Raw genomic sequence first — 10,196 nt, forward strand, 5'->3', positions numbered from 1 at the left:
ACTAAAACAATTAAACTGATGTTTCCACCCTGGAATTCAATGCCACAATGACTGTAACATTCAAAGTCAGAGTCGTGCAAATCTTGGGTTGGACCCCCATGATGATCCCAAGCATCACTTGCATTCCATGCGGTAGCTATTGGTGCGTTTGGGCGTCACATGTAACTGGAAATGTTTCTTCTGTTAGGTTCTATATTGACTTTTTTCGTAGTCATTTGCATATTTTAGTATTATGCCCCCAAAATCAAATATCCCCTACTTTTTTTGAATAGTATAGATTGATTTGATCAACCAATGAGTGTTGTGATCTTGGTAACCCCTTTTTACGTAACATATTCTGTACCAATCTGTTTTACAGACCTAATTCGACATCCGTCTTTTATCTCTGTCCAAGATGAATGACCTTTAAAAGGTCCGACCGCTGTAGTTCTAAGGGTGACGTCACATCACAATGCTTACCAACAAAGCAAGATGGCATCGATAACGCCAAAAAAGATTACTTCTGTGGCTTGTTTTTGTTCGTTTTAAAACAAACACGAGCAGGTCAATCAGATTAGGAAGTAAAAAATGTACTTCTGAAAGAATTCAGAGTAAACAAACAGAAACAATGTCAAATTGATGGTCACACGTGCGTTGTTTACATCGAACGTAGTAATATGAACTGGTACGGGCAGAATTATATCGTTTTACCCATTTTACGCCTCCGCGTACTATTTTCTGTACCTATTTACGCTAAATATGGAATATTTTTTTATCAAGATATACTTCAAACACCTTTATTTATTTTTCTAATACTAAAAAAAAATGTTTCAGAATTTAATTTGTCAAAAGAAAAAAAGTTAATATTTTGTAGTCATTAAGTCGCATCGATGTCATCCTTATCAGTGATTGTAGCGGCCAAGCGAATATTCACTGCGGATCAGTGTGATTCTGTACCTGGACAATAATTGTACAACCATAGATTATCTGCACCTCTCTCTTATCAATTAACAAATACCAATGTGTTTTCTTTAAAAATGTGTTTTCTTTAGAAATAATTTATTTCAAGTATTCTTTATTTCATTTCATATAATCGTCGGATAAATAAATCAAAACATGGATTCCAAATGGCAATTAAACAGATATTGATATATATCAACACAAAGCTAATTACTTTAGTAACTGATTCTTATCGGCTATGGCCTCTATCCGTAACTGCCTCGTCATATACACAACTTATATGAAAATAAGGCTTTTCCCCCATCTCGGTTCTAAGGCTATTTTGGAATCCCTAACCTCCCTTTTCTACATGATTCTTCTTTGTTCGCCAAATGGGATCATATCTTGCCACATTCGACACAAATTTATAATAATCCAACACTATTTTGATGTAGAATTGAGCGATCCAAAATCACAAACAAAATTCGTTTGAAATGATCCGCCCTTATGAAACTCACGCCTGCACTCGGCCAATATTCAAAATTTAGGAATGGAATGTTATCGTGAACGAAAATTCTTGCTGTATTTCAATAATGTATTAATCGATTTTGTGTAATAATGTTTTACGTATGTAGAATACATAGACTTTAGTGGTATCTATATTGACAGTTTTGCCCGTTACTTGAAGTACAGCAAGAATGTTCGTTTACTGTAACATTCCATTCCTAAATTTGGAAAATTGGTTGAACACAGCTGAAGCGATTAAGCTTGGGTGCCTCTCTCTAAAATGCTGGCGGAATCCACTAGAGGGCCAAATTCAAAATGGCTCCCAGATTTGGCGGGAAAATATAAAATTATTTAATATATATAGGCTTTCGACGTGTCTATTCGTATGTTTTAAGGGTCTCTGAAACGAAATCCATCAGGCCACTAGTTTTGTCAATATGGCCGAACAATCCAAGATGACCACCATTTTTTACCTGGAAAATAGTTTTGTCAACTATACGCCAAATTGTATGTTTTCGGGGTCGAGGTATTCAATTATGATGAATTTGTGTCGATATATTCAACCGGCAATAAGAGTGCGAGAAATGAAGGGACTCACCGATATTTACAACCTGATATACTCTATAATCAGATGATTTTAATTTAATGAACTCTTGATAATGGATCCATTTAATATTTAATCATGCACGATAATCGACATCATCAACTTATCCACTTAAAATTAAAGTGTTACTCGTCAGAATCACAGTCATCCGATTTAAAAGATAGATCCAGTTCCAATTGTTCAGATTCAGATTGTTCCTCCGAAGTTGAAGTTACGTCGGAATGTTCATCACTTGCGCTATCGCTGCCATGAACAAGTAAATCACTGACACGCACTGTCCAGATAGGAGCAGTTTCCAACCATTACCAATGGGAGAGTATGTGATCTTAGACTTTGAGTAATTAAGCATTAAATATGCCCGAAAAGTCGCTCTGGTGAGTTTAAGTTTGTAATACTCCTCAGGCGGTGGTAGCCGGTGAAAGTTTTTTCGTTTAATGCTTGACCATTTCTTGGCTCTCGCTGTCAGTGATATGCTTTGAAGATGGTTTCTGTATAAAAAAAAAACGCTTGAGGAATCCGCTAGAGGGCTAAATTCTAAATAGATGCCAAATTTGGCGCTACAAATATAAAATATCTAATATAGGCTTCTGAGGCCATTATTCCTATGTTTTAAGGGTCTCGGAATCGAAATATAATATCAAAAATTCATCTGGTCACTAGTTGGGCCAATATGGCAGACAAATGCAAGATGGCCGCCATTTTTTGCTGGGATTTTATTTTTTTCAACTATGCTCAAGTTTCGTGACAAATTGTATGTTTTCAGTGTCGAGGAATTCAATTTTAGCTCGTTTTCGTTGATTAGAGTGATAGTTACAAATTAATTAAAGAGCTACAGTGAGGGTATATTCCCATCAAATTAGCCGCAGCCATAATTATGGCCATAATTCAGGAAATTACAATTCGATATGCGCAAATATCGGAAAAAAACGAGATCTTTGAGTTATAAAATTACATTTCAAGTTTCAACAAAATCGGATAAAAATTGTGACCTATATTTTTACGCAATTTGAGAACGAGGGGCGGTCATTTTGTCTGTCAGTTTTGGGCCGATTTTCACGAAATTCGAACTCAGCCGTTCTTAGGGTGTAACGGTGATAAAAATTATGACCTCTATAGTGTCCACAAGCTAAAAACGTGATTTTTTGTGCAATCAGGGGCCATAATTCAGGAAGTTACGGTCCGATATGCGCGAATATCGAAAGGAACCGAGATCTTTGGGTTATAAACTTACATGTCAAGTTTCAACAAAATCGGATAAAAATTGTGACCTCTATAGGGCCCACAACCTTGATATACCATATTTTTTAACGCTATTTGAGAACGAACGGCGGCCATTTTGTCTGTCAGTTTTGGACCGATTTTCACGAAATTCGAAATCAGTCATCCTTAGGGTGTAACGGTGATATAATAATAGTTTTTTTTTAAATCGGATAAAAATTATGACCTCTATAGAGCCCACAAGCTAAAAACGCGATTTTTCGAACAATCAGGTGCGATAATTCAGGAAGTTACGGTCCGATATGCGCGAATATCGCAAAGAACCGAGATCGTTGGGTTAAAAACTTACATTTCAAGTTTCAACAAAATCGGATAAAAATTGTGACCTCTATAGGGTCCACAACCTGGATATACCATATTTTTACGCTATTTGAGAACGAACGGCGGCCATTTTGTCTGTCAGTTTTGGGCCGGTTTTTACGAAATTCGAAATCAGCCATCCTTAGGGTGTAACGGTGATATAATAATACGATTTTTTAAATCGGATAAAAATTATGACCTCTATAGAGTCCACAAGCTAAAAACGCGATTTTTCGAACAATCAGGTGCCATAATTCAGGAAGTTACGGTCCGATATGCGCGAATATCGAAAAGAACCGAGATCGCTGGGTTATAAACTTACATTTCAAGTTTCAACAAAATCGGATAAAAATTGTGACCTCTATAGGGTCCACAACCTTGATATACCATATTTTTACGCTATTTGAGAACGAACGGCGGCCATTTTGTCTGTCAGTTTTGGTCCGATTTTCACGAAATTCGAACTCAGCCGTGTAACGATGATATAAAAATACGTTTTTTTTAAATCGGATAAAAATTATGACTTCTATAGGGTCCACAATCAGGGGCCATATGCGCGAATATCGAAAGCATACATTTCAAGTTTAAACCAAATAGGATAAAAATTGTGACCTCTACAGTGTTCACAAGCTAAAAACGTGATTTTTCGTACAATCAGGGGCCATAATCCATGAAGTTACGGTCCGATGCATGCCAATATCGAAAGGAACCGAGATCTTAGGGTGATAAACCTATATTCCAAGTTTCATTGAAATCGGATAAAAATTGTGACCTGTAGACTGTTCACAAATAATTGGGGACGGACGGACAGGGGCGACGACAATATACTTCCACATGAAAATGTGGGCGTACAAAAAAACCTTTCGCCAGCTACAACCTAATGAGGAGTCTTGCAAACTTAAACTCACCAGGACTACTTTTCGGACATATTTAATGCTTAATTACTCAAAGTCTAAGATCACACACTCTCCCATTGGTAATGGCTGGAAACTGCTCCAATCTGGACAGTGCGTGTCAATTAGATATGAGAATAAAGCAGCATTACCAGGATGTTTAAGCGACTTACTTGTTCATAGCAGTGATAATGCAAGTGATGACGATTCCCACGTAACTTCAACTTCGGAGGAACAATCTGAATCTGAATAATCAGAAATGGATCGATCTTTTAAATCGGGTGACTATGATTCCGACGAGTAACACTTTCACTTTAATTGGATAATTTAACGTCGATTATCGTGCGTGATTAAATATTACATGGATCCATTATCAAGCGTTGATTAAATTAAAATCAGTTGACTACAGAGTATATCAGGTTGTAAATATCGGTGAGTCCCTTCATTCCTTTCACTCTTATTGCTGGTTGTCATATATCGACACAAACTCATCATAATTGAATACCTCGACCACGAAAACATACCACTTGGGTATACAAATGTAGTTGACAAAACTATTTTCCAGATCAAAATGGCGGCCATCTTGGATTGTTCGGCCATATTGACAAAAGTAGTAGCCTCATGGATTTTTGACTATGATATTTCGTTTCAGAGACCCTTAAAACATACAAATAAACACCTCAGACGCCTATATTAAATAATTTTATATTTTCCCGCGAAATCTGGAAGCCATTTTGAATTTGGCCCTTTAGCGGATTCCGCAAGCGTTTTAGAGAGAGGCACCCAAGCCTTATCGCTTCAACAGGTTTTGCCATATAGAAACCACCTTCAAAACAACTTCCCCGAAAATTGGTCACGGATTTTAGGTCTCGTACTCAACTATATAGACGGTAAGGATTCCAAAACAGCCTTAGAACCGAGATGGAAGGGGGGGCTTTTATCATATTAGTTGAGTATAGGATGAGGCAGTAACGGGTAGAGGTCAAAGCCGATAAGAATCCGTTACTAAAGTAACTAACACAAAACAAGCTCGTGAGAAAGTCATTAATTAAATTACCGTCGAAGGTGCATCCTACATAACACGATGACGATAATTGTATGCATCTTTTTAATATTAATTAAACTTTAATCAATTTACGTTAAATTCACGTAAATTTCCAACGTGAAGGTAACGTAAAATTAACACTACTTTCTGACGTAAACATACCGTAAATATACCGTTGCGTTTGAGTTAGATTAACGTACATATCCGACGTCGAAAATATACGTCGTGCGTAAATAGACGTAAATATGACAAAGAAATATGGTAAACAAAACGTTAACTTTGGACGTAAACCCATGAGCAAAATATAACCAAACGATCATTTTAATCTAAATCTGTCCTTAAATTAACACCATATTCCGCAGCGCAAGTATACCTAACCTTTTGAAAACCTTTATTTGTGGTTGTAAATTGGACATTCGGTCAACAAATAACTGGATATTATTTACGTCATATGTCTACCGTAAAAGTAACCATAACCACGATAAATTAAATTAACCTACATTTAATAGCAAAGTGTTACCATTATCGAAAGCGAACCACACTCTAACCACGATGACGCAATATTCATATCTCGTATCAACACCACCTTAGCTGAGTGAATTTATCAAATAAGTATTGCTACCAATGAGCTGTATTCAAAACAACTGGAACAGAATAAAAAGAAGTGCATCCGACTTTTACAAACCGAGCTATCTCGTATTATGCAAATTTTCACCAAGGATATTTAATCGAAAAATCGAAATGCGTTTCACACAATTAAAATCGCAATTCTGAATCATCAATATATGCACAATTGATATTTTAAATAATATTGACAGTACACAAAACAGTTGATCATCATTATCGCGGACTACCAATTACATTAAATATCGTCATTAATAAGGCAAAGAGTTGTTATTGCTCCGTCGAAATATACAATAAAACTAAATCTGTACAGGAAATTAACATCATTTTGGGTGATGCGTGCCAAATAGCTTTATTTACGGTCCGCTTCGACCGATGTCTTATCACCGAAGAGATAACATCGAATCAGCTCTATCATAACACCCATTACCAACAGGAAGGCTACAACAACAAACCCAATAGCAGTTTTCCAAACATCTTCACAATCACTATAACACCCTGTAAATTGAAACGTGGACAATCATAACACCATACTGGCTATACTTTGAATTTGACCATAAAATGATCGACGTCAACGCATTTATCATACAATATCTAATTTTGCACGGATTAATCCTATTAACATGTAATCAAAAAACAATCTGTGTTTTAATCAAATTCGTTTCGTCTTTTATAGTTCAAAATTTCGTTTAACATGTCTTTCTAATCGGGTCAAAAGCTACTAGTATGACCCATGACGCGACTTATCGCTACAACTGATCAGATCTTCATGTAGTGTAGGCAATCGAAAGTATAAAAAACGAAACAAAATATAGATCTGTATTTTAATCAGGTTGATCAAAAAAAAAACCAGAAAAAAAACCTAATATTAACTAAGTGTCCCGTGCTAAAAGTTAAATCTACCTACATCAAAAGATTTTTTTTTCAAAGTCAAATGAAAGATCAGTAGTAGAGTAGTAGAAATAAAATGGGGTTTAACTTTCTACTGTTCTGCTCCCACTGCGCTAATGAAGACGCGCATAGGCCACACCGTGCGCAATGTGGAAAATTTTACTATGCCCTACTCTTATTACGAATTCCAACTGCCAATATTGTAATATCAACAATTTTGAACTTGTATATAATACAAATAGGCATGATGTTGTTATGATGAATTCGTCATTAAGATTTTGACAATCATCAGCTTTTACAATATCAACCATAGTTTGAATAAGTTAAATATTTTAAAAATGGTTGTTATTGACAAAATTCTTTCAAAAATGTGTCTAAAACGGAGTCAATTGTGTTCTATGGTTTTTAGGTCCAAATATAGGTTCTGTGTCTATTTCAAACTGTTCTATACAAATATTTACCTATTCCTCTAGAAACAAAAACAGTACAGGTTATTGCAGCAGCTAGAAGTACAACATTAATGCATACTAATGCCACATCTAAGATAATGCTCCACCTTTCACCTACAATTAAATAAAATCATAACACGTGGAAAAAAGATATTCTCGTTGCATTTATATGTAAAATTGGCGTTTATCAAATAATAAATAAGAATCGATATTTTAAATAATCAATAATTACCTGGATACTTGAAATGTAGGATTAATAATACAACCACAATTATGATCAGAACAACTATAACTGCTATCGTTGGGATATAAACGTTGCAGGTAAAGGAATCTACAAATACAACGTTTCTTTTTATTATCTTTTTGCTGTTTTGAAATGTTACTGTCGTTATAATTGATTTCTAAATAAATACAACGAGACGCCTAATAGCTATTTGATTGTTACAAATCTAAAAAAAAGTCGATTTGATGGGATAATCTGTTTGAAGTTACAATTAAATCACTTGGGATAATCTGTTTGAAGTTACAATTAAATCACGTGATTGATATGGCTAACGTGACAAATAGTGGGGGGATAAGGAGTAGCCTTTTTTACGGATCATACGTCTGTTATGTCAACAGGACATAATTAAAATATTTAAATAAAATAATAATAATGAATAAACAACATCAGGAATTTCATACTGAGACTGACCCATACACTTACCGTATATGGACGAGTACTACTCCATAAAGTTGTACGGCAAGCCAGATTTTATCTGTATTTAAGGTATGTATGTATATCAAAATGTGTCACAAAATATTTTACATAACCTACTTTTCAAATGTATATTATGATACTATAATATTTACCACCCACAAGCCTGGGTTCGATAACAGGTTAAAATCAGCTGATTACCTTCAGTGGTTGTGGTTAATGAATCTGAAATAGTTTCAAATTGCGTGACTTAATATGCAAGACAACCATAATTGGAAAAATAATATATATCCAAATTCAACATTACACCATTCGTACTGTATTTTATCTGTATTTAAGGTATGTATGTATATCAAAATGTGTCACAAAATATTTTACATAACCTACTTTTCAAATGTATATTATGATACTATAATATTTACCACCCACAAGCCTGGGTTCGATAACAGGTTAAAATCAGCTGATTACCTTCAGTGGTTGTGGTTAATGAATCTGAAATAGTTTCAAATTGCGTGACTTAATATGCAAGACAACCATAATTGGAAAAATAATATATATCCAAATTCAACATTACACCATTCTTACTAATTAAATGTTTTCAGCTTTCAAGTAAACACCGAAGGTTTGCATAGTCTTTGTTTCGTTGTGTCTAATATACACCGAGAAAAGCATTATTGCAAAATCCGAATATTTCCTCATTCTTTAAGGCTATCACATTTTGTTTTAGATTGATTGTTGTTTGTATTGGAACCTGTTTTACGTTTATAAGATTCATACGTACAATCAATTAAATGGCTTTGTCAAATTTTATTTTATTTTCAGCATTTGGTTGATTACTATCATCACTTACATAGTTTGAAATCTCACACGGACTAATTCCATACGTTAATTCTGACAGATCACATGATAGGGTCTTATCTTTCCAGTCCGATACCGTGTCCATCTAACAAGCACCACGCAAAGGTACGGATACTTCTGAGTATGCGCGTATAGCAATTAGTTATTATACATATCTCCAAAACTGTCTACGGATCAGGCCCGTAACTAGCAGCCCCGCACCCGGGGAAAAAATTATCGACCATTAAAACAATAGATATATATTGTCCGTCAATTTTACAGCACCCCTGATAACACTTCCCGCCCCCTCCTTGCTCTGAGCTAGTTACGGCCCTGCTACGGATATAAACAACAATTAGAACTTACCAGGAAACGATACCGTATATGTATCATTTAATCCTTCACCGTAGTTCGCTCTGAATGTAACGTTAAAATATGCTGTAATATTTAGTATTTCTAACTTGTATATGTGGCCGTCATCTTCACAGTAGAAGTCAAATCCCTCTGTTGGAAATGGTATTGTCTTACACTCCTTTCCTGATGCACTGATTTCAGAGGCTTGTAAGTAGACACCGTCTCTGTACCAATTTACCTTACTTTCAATAGTATCAAGCTTAACAGTTATGTTAAATGGACCATTATGGGGTACTGGCGTCTTGAAGATGATTTCACTGTAGACATGTACTGGAAATCATTAGAAAATGAACATTCAAATTAAATCAGTATATACCACCAACCCGTTAATAATCAACTAATTATATGAAACTCGTAAACCAACAGGCACATACTCACATAACATTATAAAATAAACACATACTCACTTAACATTACAAAATAAACGATTAAACGAAAAACTCTAAGTCGCCACATTGTAGTTATTCAATCGATGTGTCGTATTGCTTAGTGTCCGCGCCCTTGTACCAGATTTGTAACCCCTGCTTACTCTAGCAATCCATTGTTCCTACACGGCGTTATTGACACTATTGGCTGTTCAGTGTATTTTATTCAATACTATATAATATTAACACCGAATGCTATAAGACTAGTTATACTCACAATGTATTGTAAATTTCGGTATGAACATAACCAACAACAAACATGGATATAACACCCATATTTCTACTCATAGCTTCTTGGACTCTACTGAATTGCG

General features: G+C 35.2%; 1 long non-coding RNA gene across 4 annotated transcripts; it reads right to left on the reverse strand.

The window, feature by feature from the left end:
- Positions 1 to 760: 760 nt before the first annotated feature.
- Positions 761 to 9,960, reverse strand: LOC126810279 (uncharacterized). 4 transcript variants are annotated; one of them, XR_008786242.1, is made up of 7 exons: positions 9,865 to 9,960; positions 9,410 to 9,727; positions 8,675 to 8,698; positions 7,742 to 7,840; positions 7,522 to 7,623; positions 4,674 to 6,667; positions 761 to 2,517 (listed from the first exon to the last, which is right to left on the reverse strand). It is a non-coding gene; the product is annotated as an uncharacterized LOC126810279 (long non-coding RNA). The 4 variants fall into 4 exon arrangements; XR_008786243.1 differs by adding an exon at positions 8,408 to 8,431 and having other exon boundaries at positions 761 to 6,667; XR_008786244.1 differs by lacking the exon at positions 8,675 to 8,698 and adding an exon at positions 8,408 to 8,431 and having other exon boundaries at positions 761 to 6,667.
- Between the last annotated feature and the right edge of the window lie 236 nt (positions 9,961 to 10,196).

Source organism: Patella vulgata, chromosome 2, assembly GCF_932274485.2.
Source record: "Patella vulgata chromosome 2, xgPatVulg1.2, whole genome shotgun sequence".
Taxonomy (NCBI): Eukaryota; Metazoa; Mollusca; class Gastropoda; family Patellidae; genus Patella; species Patella vulgata.